At 46.6% G+C, this 10,000-nt stretch overlaps 1 protein-coding gene and 1 pseudogene across 4 annotated transcripts in view; both read right to left on the bottom strand.

The window, feature by feature from the left end:
* LOC147031460 (homeobox protein six1a-like) overlaps positions 1-10,000 on the bottom strand; it is a 259,636-nt gene that overhangs the window by 8,068 nt on the left and 241,568 nt on the right. The gene's annotated exons all lie outside the window — the stretch shown is intronic.
* LOC147031461 (uncharacterized) lies at positions 3,261-4,140 on the bottom strand (annotated as a pseudogene).

A 10,000-nucleotide genomic window follows, 5' to 3' on the forward strand; every position in this document is an offset into this window, starting at 1 on the left:
TCAAACGCTCCCATGGGCACTCAGACACGCCACCAATATGAACTGAGCTGTTGAATGCGGCGCAAAACAACCAAAGAAATTACCGTAACCGAGTATTGTGATCTGTCCTGTCCCCCATACCCGTCATAGACGGGTATTTGCTGGTAACAACAATAATAATAAACCCACACATAGCAATCCAGCCACACACAAAATCAAAGCAAATCAAAGATTCAGTTTGTCCAGCCGTTTTACAACACGGCCTGAGCGAGTCGTAGAAGGAACAGGCTCGTGGACACAACACAACAGTGTCCACGTTCATTCAACACAACAGTGGGGGAGCAAAAGGGATGTATTAGAAGGTGAAGGGGCAAAGGAGAAGCATTGCAGTGATCACTATTGCTGGTACGAGAAGGGGAGGGAGTACCATTGTGTTCATAATCGTCCGAGTTTCCCATCTCTGGCTCGTACACATAACCAGTATAGTTGGCCAGCTTGTTTGAAGATCGGAGATGTTGGCGATTCCTGCGGAACAAACGGTTTCCTGCTTGGAGCACGTAGGACCTAGGGGACTCGTCTTTTTATACGATTTCACCAGGAACCCAGAGACTTGCCGACCCTGAAAAGGTGGCCACTCTCATGCTACTCGATCATGATAGAACTTTTTCTTGGTCTTTTCCATGTCAAAATGCCGTTTAACCACATGAAAGCTGTAGGGTTTTGGTGCAAGTAAGCTGCACTTTTCAGGCAGCTTGTGACGTGGTCTTCTACTCATCAACAACTGTGCAGGGGACAAGTGTAGTCCTTCTAGGGGAGTGGTGCGGTTGTCCAACAAAGCCAGATGTTTGTCCTCCGCTTTCTTCCACAATGTTTATTTACAGTTTGTACTGCTCTTTCAGCTTCACCATCAGCACGAGCAAATCAAGGGCTGAAAGTAGTTTGGTAAATGCCGTAATCAGAACAGAACGATTGAAATTATTTGGACACTAACAAGGATGCATTCACTCCTAAGACCTTCGGGTATACCATGTGTACTAAAGATGGATTTTAGAGCACCAATCGTTGTGCGGATTCTCATATCCTTGAGCTCACATACCTCTATAAATTCAAACCTCTCAAACTCGAAGAGGTCCTCGGCAAACTGGTTGAATGGTAAATCTGGAATCTGTGTCGGTATGAGCGGTTCCGGAGGAAACTTATTTTGGTAATCTGCACATGTAGTGCAGTTTTTCACTGCTTCTTCGATCTGTTGGTTCATTGTTGGCCAATAGAGCACGAAACGAGCATGCTGTTTGCACTTTACAATACCAAGGGGAGAGCGGTGTAAGATGGAGAGCATGTGCTCACATAGACTAGGTGGGACTACAATACACATACCTTCATAGATAATTCCATCAGAGACACCTAACTCAATCTTTGAATTCCAGTATGGTCTCAATGGAATGGGCACTTCATTTCAATAGCTGGGCCATCCAGTGTGGATCACGTCCAACAGAAGTTGTAACCCTTGTCGAGTCTGTTCCTGCAGCTGGACATACCTTCCCTTGGTGATGGAGATGAAGTCTAACATGGAAACCTGCTCCAGATTGACTTCTTGTCCCGACAACTGGTAAGTCTGATAAGCACGAGATAGTGTATCTGGTAGCTGCATGTCTTTGCCAGTTTTATACACTATCTCGAGATCGTACCACTGCAAATGTAACAGCATCCTCTGCAGATGCATGGGAGCAGACCGAAGAGGATTTTTTGAAAATCTCTTGAAGTGGCTTGTGATCCATAAATACAGTTACTGTCTTGCCAACTATTTAGCAGTGGAATTTCGTACAGACGTGGAGGATTGCAAGCATTTCTTTTTCAATCTGAGCATACCGTTGTTTCACCTCCGAGAGGGATCGCGAGGTGTATGCAACCAGCTATCCTTCCTGCATTAAGACACCACCGAGACCGCTTTGACTTGCATCCGCATGGATCTCCACTGGTGCCTTCACATCATAGCATCTCAGTACAGGCTGCTGACAGCAGAGATCCAATAGTTTATGGAGAGCTTGCTCCTGTGCAGGTTGCCAGTCAAAATTACTCTCAGCTCTCAGTAAAGCTCGAAGTGGTGCATTGACTTCACTCAGTTGAGGAATAAATTTAGCCAAGTAAGCAACAAATCCAAGGAAATGCCGCACGTTCTTTTTATTCCGTAGAATAAGCATATTACGTCAGGCTTCAATTATTGAGGGGTCAAGCTTGAGTACGTCTGCAGTAAGTAGATGCCCGACATACCGAACCTCCTTTTGTTGAACTTTGCATGTTCAATTTGAGGTTGTAGGATATAGCCCTCTCCATGACTTGCTTTAAAATGCTGTCGTGACGATCTCGATCTCATCTTGCAATCAGGATCTCGTCCGTGATCACTGTGCCTCCAACAATGCCATCCAACATTTGATCCATGATACACTGAAATATTTCTGGGGCACATTTCAATCCCAATGGTAGCCTCAGCCAATGAAAATGACCTATCGGTGTATTGAAGGTCACCAGTTTTGATGACTCCTCATCCAGGAGAATCTGTAGAAACCCACTTTTGCATCCAATACTGAGAATAAGTTGGCTTTTGGTATGTTGGAGACTACCTCTTCAACTGTCTTCATGGGATAATGTTCACGTTTAATGGCCTTGTTGAGCTCTCCAGGATCAAACATATTCTTAGCTTGCCATTGCAAACTGCAACTACCATTGAGCTGACCTATTCAGTTGCCTCCTCCACCAGAGTTAAAAAGCCATTATCTACCATCTTGTTCAATTCCTCAATGATCCTAGGCATTAGCACAGCTGGTTGCCGATGTGTAGCATGTACAACCTCATTGGCTGTTGGGTGTATTTTGATTCGGTAGACCCCTGGTAGGGTACCTGAAGTACTGATGATATCGGGAAAATCTCGTAGCTCTGGGGGAACCGATTCATCATCTACTGACAATCCCCACCAGGGAACTCAGTCGAGCAATGAGGCCAAGGTTTGCAGCGGTCTCCCTTGATATCACGCTCTCCTGATCCAGATTGACCAGCTTGCATGAAGCTATTACGGACCTCCCCTCGAATTCCAGGGAAAGATCCATGGAGGCAACTAGCCGAATTATGTGGTTGGAGTAAGTTCTCAGGGTTCTCTTAGACTTGTGAAGTTTAGTATTAACTGGAAGTCTTTGAAAATCACTGAGTGTAAGTATATTACACCTTGTCCCTGTATCAATACGGAAGGTAATGTTTGCAAAGCGACCGACTCTGACAGTCTGGGATCATTTGTCATCTGCCAAAGTGCCGATGTTGTCAACCTTGTATATTTGAAGAACCTCCGAATTGCCTTCAGGTAGTTGTTCCTTGTTTTCTCCAGCATCGACGAGGAATGTTTTGCCCAGTCGCTGTCGCCTACGGCATACCAACATCCAATGGTTCAGGCATTTGCAATAGGAACAGGCAGAGCCTACTGCAGGACATTTCCCTTGGTTCCACAAATGCCGCTCATCCTTGCCACATCGACTGCATAATTCCGAGCAGCTGTGATGACGAGGCACAAGGCTTGGGATGTGATTTGCTCTGAGCTGTGAAAGCTGACACTCCAAGTTTGTCGTTATCTTCATACCGCACGATGCGGATTTGCTTGCAAGACAACTCAAACTGTTGTCCAATCTCCAGAGCCTTTGCTAGTGACAATCCTTTACCTTGATCCAGTAACCTTTCCTGCACCCTGGATTCAAAAATGCCATCAATGATCGCATCTATTAGAATGTCCTTGGGATCGGCATACTCACAGTCCATGAGAATAATCCTTAGGTCCTTTACAAAGTTATCGAAGGTCTCCTCACTCTTTTGTTTCTGCTGCTTGAGCCAGTGCCGGGCGATCCGCTTGTTCTTTCTCAGTCGCACATACGTTCCAAAATGATCGAGTACCTTGTAGGAATCATCTTTCTCAGTCTCCTCCCATGTGAACGTTATATAAATCTCACGGCCATGAGCACCAATCCAAATTCCCAGCCATCTGGCTTTTTGCTTTGGGTTTAGCTCCGATAGCGGGCCTGCGAACACAAACTGAACGTTGTCTCAAAACCGAGTGAATTCTCCAAATAAATCCGCTGCATCCCAATCGATAGTTAGGTATGCAAAGCTCGGAAACGCCATACTGTACTGATGGATGGTCGTTTGTTAAAAAGCAGCAGGTCCAGTTAACTTCTGATACCATGTAAGATAACTATCTTTTATTCCAAAATGAAGCAGCATTGCGGGTCTCACGAGCTTAGCACGATCCAGATTGAGCCGCTTGAACTGCTTTATATTGCAGTGTGCCAATTTCTTCAAGTGACGTCATGCACCCACCCATCCCCCCCCCCCATTGGCTGCAGAGGGGGAGAAGGCTTGTGGGAGGAGGGAAAGAAAGCTGATGTGAAAAACAAGTATAAACACTAGAGAAGTACTCGTGATAAGCTCGAGCAAGCAGAGACGAAGAGCACTCCTGAGCAGACGGCTCAGAAAGCAGAAAGACAAGAAGCAAAAGGCAGAAATCAGAACAGAGGGCAGAAGGCAGACACAGAAAGCTGAAGGAAGCAGAAAGGAGAAACGAATTGGACAAGCTCGCCTGAGCAGAAGATTGACAGACTGAGAAGGCTCGTGAGAGAAGGTACAAAAACATGTGAGGGAAAAGAAAGGAAGGTTTCACGAGCAGTTGGTGTCGAGCTTCTGTAGAAAAAGAACACTCCTTCCATGAGCGTCATCCTGTCCTCTCGATCCTGTCAGCCACGAAGGACGAGGTGGGTGAATGGCAGCACCTCATCGATGGGGGGCTGAGGAGGAAGAATCTGAGGCAGAGGAGGGTGAGTCGCACATCTAGCTCGCATATCAGGGATGCCAGAGAGGACTCTCTTGCTGGGTCCTGGCACCTCAGGGACAGGGCTGTGTGTCCCTACTGCTTCACATCGCCACTGCCCATCTTCCCCATCCATTTTCCTCCACATTCTTCTGGATATTTGCATGAGGTGAGGGAGAGAAGGAAAGACTGCTTTCCTTTTCTCCATACATTACTTTTATTTTATTTTCAAGTCCTTCTTGTTATATTCTTTGCCCCTGAGAGAATGATAGTCCCAAGTCTTTTGTTTAAGTAAGATTGAAGAAGAATATGTTTTATTGTTAAATCTGCTCTGATGTATCTTTTTGCTTTCTTGCTTATAAATATTTGCTTTTAAAGGATTGCTTGCTTGTGTGCTTGTAATAAATAATTGTTTGTGGCTATTTCCAATCTGCCTTGGTTGTCTTTTCCTTTATTGGTCCAATGCAGTGCACAAGTAAGGTTATACGGGATGTTCCACCCCAATAATTTGCTTTGTCAGCCAGCACACACTTACTGTAATGCTCAGCAGTAATCCGAGTGTGCGCTGAGGGCACAGACCCCGATTATCCGGTCGTCCACAGGTAAGGTATTACGCGAAGTAGTGTAACCCTGCCCGGATTGGCAGTAACCAATGGACTTCTGCAATATCAACAATAGACATGTTTGAATGATGCATTCTCAAGTGATAACTTTATTTTTTGCACAAATTATCTCCACCACCAAAGGTGGATGGAGATTGTTTTCACTCATGTTTGTCTGACTGTGAGCAGGATATCTCAAAAGGTTGTGGATGGATTCAGACGAAACTTGGTGGACAGGTTGGGTGTGTGACAAGGACGAATGGAGTCGATTCTGGTGAAGGCTCGGATGCAATAATTTTTAAAGTGATTCTTCACCATTGAGAGATGGTGCCAAAAGGCTAGATAGCATAGACGATATACACAGGATGTTCCAAAAAGACCTGGACAACTTTAGTTGTTAATATATTTAGTACCACAAATGATACAACAAAAGGCTTTGCTGTATATAATATGATACAGAAACAAAAAATCTCCACTTTGATGAAGTTTAGAGTGACTCTTTTTTTTATTGTAAACAAATCATTACACCATCTCAGTCGTATGGATTCCCTATGCCTACCTGAATCACAAAGGATTCTCACAACTGTTACTTGACTATATTGTAGCCTAGAGAGGTGACAATAAGTCAGTTGAGCTTGACACATTTGCTGAGACGATTTCCTCAGACTTCCAATGTGGTCATATCAATTATGCAAGACGAGGATCTGTAAATGTCACAGAAAGCCATTTACTGAAGGAGGAAAATCCACATATCTACCATGCATTACCCAATACTCAGAGAGCAGTATACAAGTCTGAATGGCCATTCAGTGGAATATGGCATATGGCTTTTGAGCAATCTCTCAATGAGACAAAATACTACTTCACTGTTCACATGAAGGCTGCTGTGCGGCAATGACAAAGGAGATGAGTGGGATTGCGAAGATGCTATCCACTCAGCGATCACCACAAAGAGCATCAACATTGATGAGATTGCAGTGCAAAAAATAGTGACTGTAATATCAGAAAGAATGTGACGTGTAATATCCATTTGTGATTGAACAGGAACAAGCCAACAGACCAAACAGCAAATAATGTAACATCCACAGTGGCCCCTGATGATGTGCGGGAGTGTGTCATCAATGTAAGGGAGAATGGGGCAAAGCAGATGGAAGAGTTCTTTTCCAGCAGGATGCAAACTGGTGACCAGGACTTCTTTGATCCCATCAATAAACCAGGCTTAAATAATTTGCGAGCCTCAACAAACCAGTCAAAACAAAGAAGAAGCAGGCAGCAGAGATGATTACTGACAGGCAACTATTCAGTTAGCTTTCTGTTACCAATCAATCCCAAGATGTGGGCTTGTGGAACCTCTTGAAATACGAGGAGACACCGGTACCTCTTACGCTTTTCAATCGAGATAACTTGATGAAAAAGACCCAGAAAAACAACTGAACTAACTCTTGGAATCGTAGACTTGATGATGCTCTTAAGGATGGTATGTACAGACAGTGCTTTCTGCAAAACATTTGGTGAGCTGTTTGATCAGTTGTTGAATTCTATTCCTGGAATGAGATGTGTGTATATATTGCAGTTGTTATGCCTGGTGTTGGCTTAGTGGTTAGGGTGTTGGCTTGGGATCCTCAGAGTCCTGAGTTCGAGCCCCACTGGCCACTAACATCAGGTGGGTTGTCAGCCTGTCATGCTTCCGAGGTCAGTGAAATGAGTATCAGCTCACTGGTAATAGGGACACTGCATCAGCGGCACAGCCGCGCTTCCAGAAAAATGCTGCCACCAGTAGCCAAAGGCTGCAAATGCTCCATTACCCTGAGCAAGTGGTTCGTGCTCCGTGGCACTGAGCGAGTTGTTCGTGCTCTGTCGCCCTGAGCGAGTGGTCCGTGCGCCGTCGCCCTGAACAAGTGGTTCGTGCTCCGTCACCATGAGTGAGTGCTTTGTGCCCACCACCCTGAGCGGGTGGTTCATGCTCCGTCGCCCTGATCGCGTAGTTCATGCTCCGTCGCCTTGAGCGAGTTGTTCGTGCTCCGTCATCCTGAGCGAGTGGTTCGTGCTCCGTCACCTTTAGCGAGTGGTTCGTCCTCCGTCACCCTGAACGAGTGGTTCATGCTCCATCATCCTGAACGAGTGGTTCATGCTCCTTCATCCTGAACGAGTGGTTCATGCAGCTTCATCCTGAATGAGTGGTTCATGCTCCGTCACCTTCAGAGAGTGGTTCGTGATCCGTCGTCCTGAGTGAGTGGTTCGTGCTCAGTCACCTTTAGCGAGTGGTTCGTCCTCCGTCACCTTAAGTGAGTGATTCGTGCTCCTTCATCCTGAACGAGTGGTTCATGCTGCTTCTTCCTGAATGAGTGGTTCATCCTCCTTCATCCTGAACGAGTGGTTCATCCTCCGTCACCTTGATTGAGTGATTCGTTCTCCTTCATTCTGAACGAGTGGTTCAAGCTGCTTCTTCCTGAATGATTGGTTCATGCTCAGTCACCTTTAGCGAGTGGTTCGTCCTCCATTACCCTGAGTGAGTGATTAGTGCTCCTTCATCCTGAACGAGTGGTTCATCCTCCGTCACCTTGATTGAGTGATTCGTGCTCCTTAATCCTGAACGATTGGTTCATGCTGCTTCATCCTTAATGAGTGGTTCATGCTCCGTCACCTTTAGCGAGTGGTTCGTCCTCCGTCTCCTTGAGTGAGTGATTTGTGCTCCTTCATCCTGAACGAGTGGTTCATGCTCCTTCATCCTGAATGAGTGGTTCATACTCCTTCATCCTGAATGAGTGGTTCGTCCTCCATCACCTTAAGTGAGTGATTCGTGCTCCGTCATCCTGAACGAGTGGTTCATGCTGCTTCATCCTGAATGAGTGGTTCATGCTCCATCACCTTTAGCGAGTGGTTCATCCTCCGTCACCTTGAGTGAGTGATTCGTGCTCCTTCATCTTGAATGAGTGGTTCATGCTCCTTCATCCTGAATGAGTGGTTCATGCTCCTTCATCCTGAACGAGTGGTTCATGCTCCTTCATCCTGAACGAGTGGTTCATGCTCCGTTACCTTGAGCGAGTGGTTCATGATCCGTCGTCCTGAGTGAGTGGTTCGTGCTCAGTCACCTTTAGTGAGTGATTCGTCCTCCGTCACCTTGAGTGAGTGATTCGTGCTCCTTCATCCTGAACGAGTGGTTCATGCTGCTTCATCCTGAATGAGTGGTTCATGCTCCTTCATCCTGAACGAGTGGTTCATCCTCCGTCACCTTGATTGAGTGATCCGTGCTCCTTCATCCTGAACGAGTGGTTCATGCTGCTTCATCCTTAATGAGCGGTTCATGCTCCGTCACCTTTAGCGAGTGGTTCGTCCTCCGTCTCCTTGAGTGAGTGATTTGTGCTCCTTCATCCTGAACGTGTGGTTCATGCTCCTTCATCCTGAACAAGTGGTTTGTGCTCCGTCTTCCTGAGCGTGTGGTTCGTGCTCAGTCACCTTTAGCGAGTGGTTCGTCCTCCGTCACCTTGAGTGAGTGATTCGTGCTCCTTCATCCTGAACGAGTGGTTCATGCTCCTTCATCCCGAACGAGTGATTCATGCTCCTTCATCCTGAATGAGTGGTTCATGCTCCGTCACCTTGAGTGAGTGGTTCGTGCTCCGTCGTCCTGAGCGAGTGGTTCGTGCTCAGTCACCTTCAGCGAGTGGTTCGTCCTCCGTCATCTTAAGTGAGTGACTCGTGCTCCTTCATCCTGAACGAGTGGTTCATGCTCCGTCACCTTGAGCAAGTGGTTCGTACACCGTCGTCCTGAGTGAGTGGTTCGTGCTCAGTCACCTTCAGCGAGTGGTTCGTCTTCCGTCACCTTGAGTGAGTGATTTGTGCTCCTTCATCCTGAACGAGTGGTTCCTGCTCCTTCATCCTGAATGAGTGGTTCGTGCTCTATCATGCTGAGCAAGTTGTTATGAAATAACACCCAATTTCCGAGCCGTCTGCCATATTAACATGTTTTCTAAATTACCGAGCCAAACCAAGCTGCTTGGGCAGGGTTTGTCTCCGAACATGTTCGGGCAGGGTGTGTCTCCGCCAAGCTTGGCTCCAGATATATCCTGGCGGTGTTTGTTTCCAGACAGCTTGGCTCCGGATGTGTCCAGGCGGGATTTATGTCTGGATGGTAGTTTTTCTCTGGATTTGTCCAGACAGGAGCTCGTCTCTAGATGGGAGTTTGTTTCCGGACCGTGTTTTATAGTATGACCGGTAGAAAATGGATTTCAGACATTATTTTGTTTCCACCTTCACTGTTATTCTACACAGAATCATTTTGATGAAACAGTATGAATCGTAAGCAATGCTCCACCGCACAGCCGTACTGGTAACCGCCGCCGTCCCTTCCTCTCCTCTCACGTCATGCTGTCTTCCCTTCCCCCACCCCTATTCGCAACTTTCCCCTCCACCTTTTTACTCTCCCCGCTCTCCCCCCCCCCATCCCTCTTCCCACCTCATTTTCTCCCTCCCCCTTTAGTATTACCATCAGTGAAGCGACGGGTGGTATTTGCTCATATATTATACACACGCGCGCGAGCGCGAGCGCACACGCACACACACACACACACACACACAC

Source organism: Eptatretus burgeri, chromosome 2, assembly GCF_056783735.1.
Source record: "Eptatretus burgeri isolate ZD-2024b chromosome 2, Ebu_testis_v1, whole genome shotgun sequence".
In the NCBI taxonomy this organism is placed as follows: Eukaryota; Metazoa; Chordata; class Myxini; order Myxiniformes; family Myxinidae; genus Eptatretus; species Eptatretus burgeri.